Here is a 14,045-nt window from a genome sequence, read left to right as displayed (position 1 = left end):
AGAAGAACCCCCTTTCTAATTTCTCATCCAGAAATGGACAAGATATTCAAACCCATGATAATTGAGAAAGTTCTTATGGTTTGGAAGGTGGTGACATCTGAAAGGTGATAGAATACATCACTCCAAAATATGCTGCTTTGGCATAAGTATTATTTTGAGCTAATGGCATTTGAAATATCTGCAGATACAAAAGGGACACTCTGATCTCCCCCTTTCCTTCTGAAAACAGGAGATGAAACTCTCGTGTGAGAGCTGTCTTACTTTTACCAGCAGCAATAAGAAACACCATTATTATCAAGGACAGAAGTTGAGACCAAAAGAATTCTGCACAGACTTTGTTAAAATGATTCCTTTTTCTTTCTTTTTCATCTATGTTTTAGCATATATCATTACTTTATTCCTTTTATTGTGAGTAATATTCTTTTAAATGGTTGTACCGTAGTGGGTTACCTATTCACCAATTGATGGACACATTGTTGCTTCTACTTCTTGGCAGCTGCTATGAACATTCTTGTATAAGTTCCGTATGGACATATGTTTTCATTGACATGTGTAGATATGTAAGATAGAATTGCTGAGTCACATATTGAATCTATATTTAACATCTTGAGGAACAGCCAAACTGTCTTCCAAATTAGCTGTAACATTTTTCAATTCCAACAGCAAGGTACAAGGGTTCAAATTTTTCCTTATCCTCACCAAAACAAGTTATTTTCTGTCTTCTTGATTGTAACAATCCTATTGGGTATGAAGAGGCATAATATTGTGGTTTTGATTTACATTTTCCTAATGACTAATGATGTTGAGCGTCTTTTCATGTACTTATTGGCTATTTGTTTATCTTCATTAGAGAAATATCTAGTCAAATTTTTGAATCACCTTTTAATTAGGTTTTTTGTCTTCTTATTGTTGAAGTGTAAGGATTCTTATATATTATGTATACAAGCCTTTATTAGATATCACTTGAAATATTTTCTCTCATCATCTGGGTGATCTTTTCCCTTTCTTCATAGTCTTTACTGATGTATGAAAGCTTTTAATTCTGATAAAGTCCAATTTGTCTATTTTTTCTTTTCTTGCTTGCTCTTGTGTCTCATCTAAGAAACCATTTCCTAACACAAGGTCACAAAGATTTGCTCTGTTTACTTCTAAGATTTTTATAGTTTTAACTTTTACAGTTAGGTCTATGATCCATTTTCAGTTAATTTTTGTATATGGTGTGAGGTAGGGGTCCAGCTTTATTCTTTTGTATATGAATATCCAGTTGTCCCAACACCACTTGTTGAAAAGGCTATTCTTTCCCCATTCAATTATCTTGGCATCCTTGACAAAAACTAGTTGAGCATTGTTTTAGTTTCCTGTTGCCCCTGTTACAAATTACCTCATGCTTAGTGGCTTAAAACAACACAAATATATTGTCTTACAGTTCTGTAGATTAGAAGTCCAACATGGGTCCTCCTGGGCTGAAATTATGATGTTGGCCCCACTATTTTCCTTTCTCAGTGCTGTAAAGAAGAATATATTTCCTTGCTTCCAGAGGTTGCCCACATTCCTTGGTTCATGGTCCCTCTTTTTCATCCTCAAAGTCAGCACCATTGTATCTCTATGACAATTCTTCCATAATCATGTCTCCCTCTGACTCTGAACTCTTCTGCCTCTATTTTAAATTTTAAGGATTCTTGTGATTACATTGGGTGCAAGAGATAATCCGGGATAATCTATTTTAAAGTCAGCTGAATAGCAACCATAACATCCACTTTCCATGTAACCTAACGTAATCACAGTTTCCAGGGATTAGAACATAGACATTTCGGGGAGGCATTATCCCTACCTACCAAATCCATAAATGTAAGGGTTTATTTCTGGACTCTCCATTCTATTCCATTGGTCTTTATGTCTATCCATAGGCCAATGTCATAATTGTTTCAATTACTATAGCTTTGTAGTATGTTTTACAATTGGGAAGCGTGAGTCCTTCAACTTTGCTCTTCTCTTTAAAATAATTCTCATCTTCCTTTAGCCTCTCCATATATTTTAGTTACTTTTCCACTATTGCTTCTCTTTCTTCAACCTATTATAAAAACATTTATGTTTTGCCACATCTTTGAGGCTCTGTTTCCTTATGAGGGCTCCCAGGTCACGTAATACTTATGCTAAATCAGTTTGTATGCTTTACTCCTATTAATCTGTTTTATGTAAATTTACTTTTCAGACCCAGTAGAAAACTCTAAGGTAAAATATTCTCTCTCCTACACAGTTTTATTCCATAGTCACAGAGAAAGTTTTCCTCTCAGCTACTGTGCAGGGGCTTTTGGCACATTTGTCATAAATCTCAGGGAGAAAAGCAAATTGAGAATCAGGGTGAAATTTCAGAATGAAGACCAAAAAAATTAGTCCATCTGATTATGCTAAGTAGAAATAAAATGGAATGTCATTGTAGGTCTTTTGGGGTCTAAAAACCTGAAAAAGCATTTTTTCCAGTTTTTATAACTAGCCATGTACACTTCTTAAAAAGACACTTAGCCCAATTTGATATCATTTGTAGTAATAGTACTCAATTTTATCACATTCAAAAATTTCCACTTCATAACAAACACTTTTAATGCTTCCTTCATAGTCCTAAGATGAAATTTGTTGTTAATATAATGTACCTACAAACATACGTATGCATAGGTAAATAAAATATTCTAAGTCTAATGTAAACGTGATAAAAAAAGAAAAGTAGTTGATAATACAATTATTATATAGTAATAATTATAGGATCTATTATAAAATAATGTGATTTTCAATATGTCAATGCTGGAACACAGTGTAATGAATACATATCTATGTAGAATCATCACGAATCTATTGGTGACTCAAATACCCAGAGTGACACTTACACTCCGTGATAAGATTTTTTGACAAGGTGAATAATTCTTGATAAAGTTCCAAACAAAACAAATCACAACCTTTGCTCAATTTTTAGTTCCTAGGCAAGTTGATGTATAGCAAAAACTTGTAAAATATACTTTGCGTTTTTTCATAAAGTGGAGTAAATTTCAAACTCACATAATTATGATTTTTTTCAATGCACCATTGTCTATCAAGACATTGGATGTAGAGGGTGGGACGTTTTTCTTTGGATGGGACTTGCTCATGGTTGCAAACGATTTTCATCCTTGTCTGCTACATACTAAATGGCCAGGAGTGTCCCTGATCTTTGTGACAGTCGAAAATCCACCACACATTTCAAAAATGTTTTTTAAAGGATGTTATGACTCTATTAAGAAACTCTACTCCACAGCTTTGTATTTTACTTAGTGACTCTTTATAGGATTCTTCTAGGGATTATATGAAGGGATAGAAAATTAGTGGAGAGTATCGTTGAGTGGGAAAATTACCTGTGGTTATATAGCACTCTGTCTAGATCTTCATGAGTCTACTGGGTGAGTGAGGTCAAGCAGAGATAGAAGGCCACTAGAATGTAAACTCCATGACTGCAGGATTTTTTGTCTATTTCATTATTTTTATATGCCCAGTGCTTAGAATAGTACCTAGCGTATAATACACATACAATAAATATTTAATGAATAAATGAGTGAATGAATGAATGGTTAGCCTTGGATTGCAAGAGAACCAAGTCAATAGAATCAATTTTCTGGGAGGTATCTAATGATGTCATTTACTCTTAAAACGTCAGCAGAACTGTCTGATATCTCACATGCATTTCCTGTCACCAGTAATCCCTCGACCATTCCTGCAGACAGGAATAGGAAGAAACAAATCTGCCTATGAAATAACTTTACCCAATACTTGCTTGCCCAAATAGAGTGGGTCTTTGAAGAAGGTGTTTTTTATGTCAGCAACAGATTTTCTGTCATTGTATATGATGGATATATGATGGATAGGAAGCATGTCTTAGAAATCAGAGCTGACTGCTCAAACCAGAGAGAGCCTGGGCATCATACAAAAAGCATTTGACTTTCAGGCAGTTAACAGGGATTCAAATTCTCCATCATTAGTCAACATTGTAAAGCCTCAATTTCTTCATGTGTAAGACGGGGATAACTTCTATCTCCTTAGGGTTGTTGTAAAGCAGAAAATTCAAATAAGGACTAAGCACAGTGCCTGGCACATCATACACACTCCAGTAACCAGTGGTTCTGGAATTCAGCACACACAAGGATTTAGCAGTCTGTGTGTGGGGCCCAGGAACCTGCTTTCATTTAAGTAGCCCAAGTCTCGTAAAACAGGTTGCTTGTAATCACATCTTTGAAATGTTGATATAAATATCAGTTGTATTCTTACTCTTATTCTTTATTCCAGGAGTCCTGCCTGCATTACAATGTGGGGAAAACTCAAAGAGTTAACAAAAGTAAAGATGTGTTGCTTAATGTTATACAATTAAAAAGATGAGCTATAAACAGATCTAGTTGGAATCCTAATGCCAACACAAAAACAAGATAGGGCACACAATTCCTTGGGTAGAGACTGGTTGAAGAATTGAGTTCTGTAGCTGGTAATCAGAACAAGATGACTATGGTAATCTAGCTTTGTTTGCTAAGAAACTAACATATTATTCTCCATAACAAAAGTTGTGTTTTTGTATAAACTAAACAATGCATTTTCCATCAAAATTATTAAAATATAACTTTTTGTGTCTAGAGATAAGCATCTCTTGTCTGGAATTCTCCTCAAAAATATTATATACCTTTGTGCTTTCTTAAAGAATATCAAACTGAAATAAATTTAAACTTTTCTTGATATCTTTTAGCCTTCAGACTAGTAATCTTTAGTAATCTTTGCTACTTCATTCGGTTGCCTCAGTTGCTCTTGAGATATTGACAATCATGTTTCTTTTGTAAATGGTTCCTGATGATTGCTTGTTTGTTTGTGTATTTAGTTTCTTTTTCTCCCTTGTCCTTTTATGTAATGTTAATTTTTTTTGTCTGTAATAATGAGAAATGCTACTTCTCCTTGTGAACTCTCAGCAGTTTCAGAAACTGCAATAGGAAGATGGTGAAGATACTTCAAAAGGCCCTTTTTTAAGCACTTATTGTATCTTAAGATGTAAATGACCTTTGGACTGGTTGTGAGGAACAAGTAAAATTTTCCATCTATCTGTAACATCTGAATTAGGCAACTTACCTAAAATTCCCAGCCACACCATCACCTCAACAGAATTCAAATCTGCCTGTTCCAGAATTGTTTTTATCAGTTTCTGGTTCCCCAGGGTGGTAGATTCCTACAACCCCTCAGGATTTCATAGCTTGGGAAATAACTAAAAAGACAATTAAACAAGACTGTATATTGACAAATTGGGTATTATTTTATGATGCAGAAAAATTTTTTGTGACTACAATTTCCTGGTGAAAATGTAATAAGTCTGAATTTTCATCCTCATTCTCTCTTGAATTACGTAGAAGCTAAACTGAACATATGTGTGCACATATATTACATATACTATATATATTCACATGCATACATCACACATTAAAGCACATATGTTCAGTGATACTGATATTTTTGTTATATGTTGAAACTTTTCTTTTGTCCTTCCAAATTCATTCTCCACATTTTGAACCTCCCCTTTGCTCCAGGATGCTCAGCTGTGTTAACTCCATCCGTGGGCTTCTTTGATCTCTATCTACTTAATGGATTTAGCCAGTGGTTGTCACTGGCAGGGAAGAGAGTGAGGTCAGAGTAATGTTCCCCAGGCTCCTTGCTTGCAGACATGCTACAGCTGGCTGCATCCCTGGGCCTAGACCACAGCTCCTTCCAGGTGACCCTCCTTCAAAGCTCTCGCTCCAGCGCTCACCATGTCTCTCTCTTCTTGCACCTTCAGGGATAGAGGAAGAACAGCTCTCAGAAGTTAGTGGTCCTAGGATTATTACCCTTTTCCTTGGGAATTCTCCACACCACACACACTCCTTTGTAATAATCCCTTTATTAATCCCTTCCCAAATTAACCAGTTTAACTAGCAATCTGCTACCTGCCAGGTTCATAATTGATACTCATCCTAGAAGTAGTCTCGGAAGATAAACATTCAAATGGTATTGGATTATTCACATATTTAAAGATTAGATTTATAAACCCATTGAAGTGGGAAATGGGACCCTGGAAATCTATGGTATGTAGTGACATCCAACTTAACTGATCACCAATGGCATCATGGAATGAAGGAGGGGTGAAGGGAAGACATTGAGAGATCAGCTTTCTGTGGCACAGAGGCGTGAGCAAATAGAGCTTATAAATAGCATGTGGTGAGTTGGCTTCTGCTGAAATTTAAACCTGTGTAAAAACAAACAGGCAGCCAAAAAGCCGATTGCACTGCATATGTCAGAGATGAGATGCAAACAATTACCCATATACACCACAAACTCTAGACGCTAACCAAGTATTTTGTTGTCCAGACATTTGTGGCAACATCTCTTGGATTAGGTGGTTCCTAATGATGAAGTAGATGGGAAACCAACCAGCGTGCTATTTTTCTTATAAACAAAAAACATTTTTACTTGGACAAAACTAGCTCAAGATGTTCTAGTAGGGAAATACAGCCTCTTACATAATTCTCTGACCTAAGTTAGTTTACAGCCACTGAAGCCATAGACTGATGGGGAGGCATGGTCCCTTTAAGGAAGAATCCTGAAACTAGGCCAATGTGTACACTGTGTATCTTCCTCCAAGCCCTCTTGTGGATGGCTTGTAGCCATTTATGAGGGTAATCCTACATGGGGAAAGGAGAAGTACTCAAGTCTTCTGAGGGTTATTAGATACTGGCTCTGAAGTGACACTAATCTCCAGACATGGAAAAACACCAGAGGTACACACTCACCAGTGGATCTCATGGAAACAATGTGAAAGATAATTTTGGCCTGAGTGCATCTCTTGGTATAGGCAATGGGACCAGATATATAGCTGATCGTTATTTACCCAGATCCAGGAATCACATAGGCCATAGACATACAGAATAAAACAGAATCCTCATTCTAGTTCCTCCTCCTTGACCCTTGGAATGAGCATTATTACTGTTGGAAGGCTCAAGTAGAAGTCCCTGAAATTGCTCCCCTTAGACATCCTCTGCTAAGATAGTAAACAAAATGCAATATCACATCCCTGGGGGAAGTGTAGAGATTAGTGTTTTCATCAAAGACTTGAAAGATGCAAGGGTGAGGATCCCAATTGATCACCTTTAACTCGTCTCTTTCTCTGAGAGCAAAGGAATTGAGGATCTGCAAGGTGGAGGTCATGAGTGAACGAGTTTTACAGGTAGACAAGTTGGAGAAAGGATGCAGGAATAGTCACTTTTGTCTTGGGAAAAAAAATGGACGGAATCAGTTTGGAGTAAACACAAATGTCTAGCCTCAAAAACTGTATAGTTGCACAGGCTCACATTAGCACTAAGCACTTGTAGGCTTTGAGGGATAAACAATGCATTTTGATGTCACTGGGTTTGTGGAGGAGGCTGAGAGACTGTCATATTTTATTGAACCTTCAAAGTCATAGACTTTCTTTAGAAGATGTCCTAAACCCTTTATGTTCACACATATGTACACAATTATATCCAAACATGCATATATTGGGAGGCTCTCACTAGTCAGGTGGGTGAGGTGACATAGTCTGTGAATGTTAGTCAGCCTCCCTCCCCACACACGACAGTTCGTGTTCAATGGGCCCTCATATCAAGTGGCCACAGCATACAGCAGGGGCTCAGCAACACGGTCTTCTTCTCACCAGAGTGCTTTCTTTTTATTAAAACATGTAAGTTCAAGCGATTTTCTGCATGGAGGGACTCCCATAAACCATTTGTACTTTTAAAAATTGTTCTTTAAAACTCACATATCTAAAAGCTGCCACTTAGAAACTGCTTTTTTGTAAGACTTCAAACATCATTTGTGATTTGAGTAATAAAATCCCCTTAGGGATTTATACTGTAATTTCAAATTAATATGGAAGATTCTTTTGGATGTTTCACTACTATAAATTGCAGATGAAACATTCTCAACAGTGAGTAAAAAAGTTACTGTCAAACTTGCACTTATTCTAAATCATTTTCTAAAATATCAATACCACTTGTTTAATTACATTTTTATTAGACTCTTATTCATGTTTCTGTCTTCCTAAGTTGATTATTAGCTGTACTTTATCTTCTTATGAGGGTCTTGGTAATGTTATTTAGACTTGATTCTGGAGTTAAGATGACTTTTCCATACACAGAATAATGTAACCATCCACTTAGGCCAGTGAAAGTTATAGTATCTGAGTATATATTGACAATTATTTGTAGAATAGGACTTGGCTGATTCTCCTAAAAGGCTTAAGATAAGAGTTCTTAACCAGTAGTTTGAGAATCTTTGTTGTAGTTAAATATCAGGATTTATGATACTAGGATGTTTTAAGAATAGGTTTATTACACCAATTTTAATTTTTGTAACCGATGTTCCCCTCTGGAATGATATATTTTCTAGTTTCATGCAAGCAACATTAAATAACTGAATTTCTGCCACTGTAATAAACAAATTAGATCTGTTAATATTGCTTAAAAAGAATATATTTCATATGAATTTTATTATTAGTGGGAAATCTCTTACAAAATAAGAATCTGAGCTGGCATAAATAGCTTTCCATTTTAGAACATTGTCTAAATCCAGCGTCTTGGACTTACACTGTTGGGCCCTGTCTCTATTGGGTTACTGTGTGTTACAGCTAGTACTGATTATATACCTTGGCTTTACTCTTCAGGTTAATGTGTATCATTGTCATTGTGGATCAATCTTTCCTGCTCTGCATGGAGCTCCTACATTTTGGGGGAACTACTTGCTTAATTTTCACTTTGTTGCTTTTTTTTTTAGTTCCTGCTTACACTGATAGAAACAAGTCATGTTTTATCAACATAAAGTATATCAACATTGCCTCACTTTTAAAAATCAAAATGAAAGCAACTTATCATATCTTCCCTTTTGCTTTATTACTACCTGTATATATTTTCTATATAATTTTTTCTCTTTTGAGTAATACTTACTCATAGACTTTTATTTCTCAAGGTGTTTTGCCTCACTAAAGCTATTATTTTTACTCTAATAATTCTGTTTCTATCGTCACAATTTGGACATAGAATCTCTTGTTGGTTCATACATATAAAATAAAAGAGGAGCCCTGGGAGTTACACAGTGATTCATAAAAATCATATCTACGATTACTTGACCAATTTTTCCTTAATTGAGGCACTTTTATAAGAGACGTATAGATTGGAGAGATCATGCTCACTGAGCCTAGTTGTACGGAATTATTTCAAGGGTGCCTCTGGGTCTTTGTGCTAATGTTTCTGGGGGAAAAAAGTACATGTAAAAATGCCTAAGAAATTCTGTTAAGAGAATGGAAAGTGGTGATTACAACTAGTTAATAACCATAGGAAAATATTAAAAATTAATTCAGAATATTTGTTCCTGTTTTTTGGAAATAACTATATAGATGCTGTTCAATATATATCAGTCAGCCAAACATATTCTTATGCTAAAGGAGTGGGCTGTTCTGTCACTTTCTGAAGGCAGAGAACAGTTTTTGGTTTTAAGTTTTTGTTTTTAATGTAGAGTAATATGAAATTCAATACAAATACTTATATTTTATATTTAAAGTTTATATCCTAAGTTGCTCTAATTTTCTCGTCTTAAATCTTGTGAATTGTCATGTATCAAGAGTGCAAATTCTTTAACTTGCATTTTAAGATTTCTTGATCATGATGGAACACAATGACAGCTTTTCTTGAAACATAGTAGCCTGATCAAATATTGTCTTTGCATTTCCTTAGAAGGAGAGAATCTTGATTTATTTGAAGAGTTTATTCAGATCCTCTTTTACATCCTTATTCCTCAAGCTATAGATCATGGGATTCAACATGGGGAACACCACAGTGTAAAATGTAGAAACTATTTTGTCCTTATCAAAAGAATAGCTAGTTCGGAGATGAGAATAGATGTAGAGAATGGAGCCATAGTACAAAGTCACAGAGATCAAGTGGGAGGAGCATGTGGAGAAGGCTTTGAGGCGGCCTTAGGTGGAGCGGATCCTCGAGATGGTGGCAATAATAAAGAGGTAGGAGGCAAGTATGAGCACAGTGGGAGAAATGACGTTGGTGGCCAGGAGGAAATACAGCACAACCTGGTAGCCATCTTTCCCACTGCAAGCCAGTTTCGCCAGGGAAAGCAAATCACAGAAAATGTTATCAATGATATTATCACTACAGAATTCCATGGCAAAAGTTCTTTTGGTGATGATGGAACAGTTAATAAAGCCACCAAGGTATGAGGCTGCTACCAAAAATGTGCATACCTTTATAGACATAGCCTGAGAATAAAGCAGTGGCTTTGAGATGGTCATATAGTGGTCATAAGCCATGGCAGCCAACAGGTAACACTCACTGTAGACCAGCCCACCAGAGAAGAAGAACTGAGCTACACAGCTGGCAAAGGAGATGCTTTTGTCTTCAGAGATGCAGGTGACTAGGATCTTCGGGGTGTAGACAGAGGAATACCACAGATCCAGAAAAGACAGATTCCCACTGAAAAAATTCATGGGCGTGTGCAACTGAGAGTCATTACAGATCAACATTATAAGGGTGGTATTTCCTACCACAGTCACAGAATACACACCAAGGAATATCACAAACAGGATCAGCTGCATCATGGGGTCTGTTGTGAAGCCCACCAGGATGAACTCTGTCACTGTGTGATTGCCCCTCTGCATGCCTATAGAGAAGCTCACCTAACAGAAGAGAAAATGAGAGTTCAGCTTGACTCACTGTGCTGAATAAATAGACAATATGGTAAATAAATAACCTTACATCTCTGGTAAACCTAGAAATCTAAGATCCAACAATGTAAGCGCTCATTTTAGAAACAGTTTTCATTTTGCAACAAACCACTTAGACCTTATGACTATGTATTGTTAAAGATAAACTTAGGCACATTAAAATTTTTAACAGTTTACTTGAGTTTACATTGATTTGAATCTGGCCTAGTGTCAAATTGAAAGTGGTTAGGAGCTCGCCCCCAACAGGAGCTAGGAGACAGATTTTTATAGAGACGACACAAAAGGAAAGCAAGGAAATTATTTGATTCGCTATATCTGAAATGGTTACTTTATTTGGGAAAACCTAGCTGGCGGTTTGTGATTGGTTGTGTGAAGTTTCTTTTTCTCAGATTCAAGTGCATTGACGCTGTCTTAGATATCGGTTTGCTTACATAGGCTACCAGGGTCTAAGAGCCCCCTCAGTGTAATGGTCTCCTTGTTCAATGACTTTAACAATATTCAATTCCAAATTTCTGAAGTTGGTTGTTTATTTTTTCCCTTAGGAATGATTGTTCAAGTAAAGGAGGGATGGCCTTATAATTCCTATTTTCTTGTACTATGGTCTTCTTTACAATGTCAATTTGCTTTTTTGCTAAATATGTGACTTCTTAGCTAAAGTGTTACTTATTTGTATCTGAGATACTGAACTTCACCTATTTTTAATATATTTTTTAAAGAATCAAGTATTTTTTTTCAGTACTTCCATATACTGAGACACGCTGCAGGCATTAGAAATTCATATTTCATGATAATATCTATAGGCATAAGAAAATACTCAGGAGATTATAAGGAATAAAAAGAGGATACATACAAAGTTTTGGAAAGAAGTGTACAGAAGAATGATGTACTATGATGGCACTATAAAGTACACAGGATTTACCGTATTTTACATATATTATAACAATAAAAATATATAAGAATAATCTAAATTGCCAATTTTAAATTTAAGTAATTCATGTATACTACCTAAGTAATATAGTACTAGAAATTTACACATTATATTACGTTTTTATTTCTTCTTTTTTTTTTTTTTTTTTGTGAGGGAGATCAGCCCTGAGCTAACATCCATGCTAATCCTCCTCTTTTTGCTGAGGAAGACCGGCTCTGAGCTAACATCTATTGCCAATCCTCCTCTTTTTTTTCTTCCCCAAAGCCCCAGTAGATAGTTGTATGTCATAGTTGCACATCCTTCTAGTTGCTGTATGTGGGACGCGGCCTCAGCATGGCCTGAGAAGCAGTGAGTCAGTGTGCGCAGGGATCCGAACCTGGGCTGCCAGTAGTGGAGCGCGCACACTTAACCGCTAAGCCACCAGGCTGGCCCTACGTTTTTATTTCTTTTAGAATTTTTTATTATTAAGGATTTTTTCTTTAATAATAACAATTAGGAAGAAAATATATGTCTTAGAATATGATGATGAGACTTGGTATTCCAACAAATGACAAAGAAATCTGCTCACCCTCTTCAGGATTCTCTGCACATACAACTATAAATGTTCTCCTGATATGGGTAGACTGGAATATATCCAGCAACTGTACATCTGTATTACACTTCGTGGACAATTCCATTCACACTAACTTCCCATCAACCGAAGTGGTTTTGTAGCTAAAAAAACAAAAATCCCAGTCAACATGATTATGTATGTCCAGCCTCTTGGAATCCAGAAAAACACTCAGATCCTATTAGACTGTCAATATTAGTGCTAATGAAAACCAAAGTTAATAAATTGACTTATGTCTGAGTAAAATATAGAACAACAGATGATTGTTGCATCTAGGCTTTTGCTACTATTACTCCGCTAAAGGTTCCCTCGTCTAGGTTCAGTGACCACACATAACTTAGTCCAATGACCACCTTTCAGTCCTCCTCTGATTTGATTTATCTGCAGCATTTGACATAGTTTATCAGTCCTTCTTGCTGGAAACACTCTCTTCTCTCGGCTTCCAGGTCATCAAACTTGCCTGGGTTTCCTTCTACTTCCATGGCTGTGTGTTCTCAGTAGCATTAGTGCCCCCAGCTTTGAATTTTGGAGTGCCGAGAATCAACCCTTGAATCCCTTCCCTTTTCCATCCACAGTCACTCGCTGTCGAGTCATCCAGTCTAACAACTTTAGACTTTAAGTGATTTCCATGTGTAAATCTTATTATTTTTTTAGTCTCCTGACCATTTCTCTTCCCTGAGCTCCAGACTCATGGATATAAATACCTACTTAACATCTCTAACAGGGTGTCCACTGGGCATTTCAAGAGAAACTGAGTTCGTATCAGTCCCTCTTAAGCCTGCTTTTCTCTCTGATTTCTCCACTGCAGTAAATTGCATTCTTTCAGTTTAGGGAAAATCACTGAATATTTTTGACTCCTCTTTGTCTTTTACATTGTAGCTGATTAACCAGAAACGTCTTGATTTTACCTTCAAAATAGATCCAGAATCTGACCAACTTTTCCCAGCCCCCTTGGCTCTACCCCAGAATTACCCACCATTATCTCACGTTTGCGTTAACTGCAGAGCTTCCTAATGGTCTCCCTGTTTCCTGCCTGCTTCCCTGCTCACCCCACTCGAGTCTCTCAACAAGGCAGCTAGAGTGAGCCTGTTAATATACCAGTTAGATCACGTTACTCCTCTTCAAACACTCCAATGACTTGCCAATGTATTCATAGTAAAAGCTAAAATCTTTACCGAGTATTTCTGTGTCTGACTCTCCTGTTCTCCCCTCCACTGTTAACTCCACTCCAGCCATGTTACCCTCCTTCCCACTCATAGAATAAACAGCACATGGTCAGAGCCTTTGCAGCTGCTCCTCCCTGTGGCTAGTATGCGCTTCCTCAGGTATCTTTATAGTGAACTCCCTCACATTCTTCAAGTCTTAATTGCCTCTGATATTACCCCCTTTCAGATGTTCCCCGATCACTGTATTGCAGTATACGTCCCTCACATTTCTTATATCTCTTTCTACTTGATCACTCTCCCTAGTGCTGCTCATTAGCTACTATTACACACATCCCACTAATTTAACTTTTTTTTTAATTTTTTGTTTATTGCAGTAACATTGGTTTATAACATTGTAAAAATTTCAGGTGTACATCATTATACTTCTATTTCTGCATAGATTACATCATGTTCACAACCCAAATACTAATTACAACCCATCACCACACACATGTACCGAATTATCCCTTTTCCCTTCACTAGAATATACTCTTTCCCATCTACTTTTGT

General features: G+C 36.6%; 1 pseudogene; it reads right to left on the bottom strand.

The window, feature by feature from the left end:
* Positions 1-9,808: 9,808 nt before the first annotated feature.
* On the bottom strand, positions 9,809-10,738 carry LOC131401590 (olfactory receptor 9G1-like; annotated as a pseudogene).
* Positions 10,739-14,045: the final 3,307 nt, after the last annotated feature.

The sequence above is a fragment of the Diceros bicornis genome, assembly GCF_020826845.1.
Source record: "Diceros bicornis minor isolate mBicDic1 chromosome 12 unlocalized genomic scaffold, mDicBic1.mat.cur SUPER_12_unloc_1, whole genome shotgun sequence".
NCBI lineage: Eukaryota > Metazoa > Chordata > Mammalia > Perissodactyla > Rhinocerotidae > Diceros > Diceros bicornis.
This window is presented reverse-complemented; position numbering and strand designations above follow the sequence as displayed.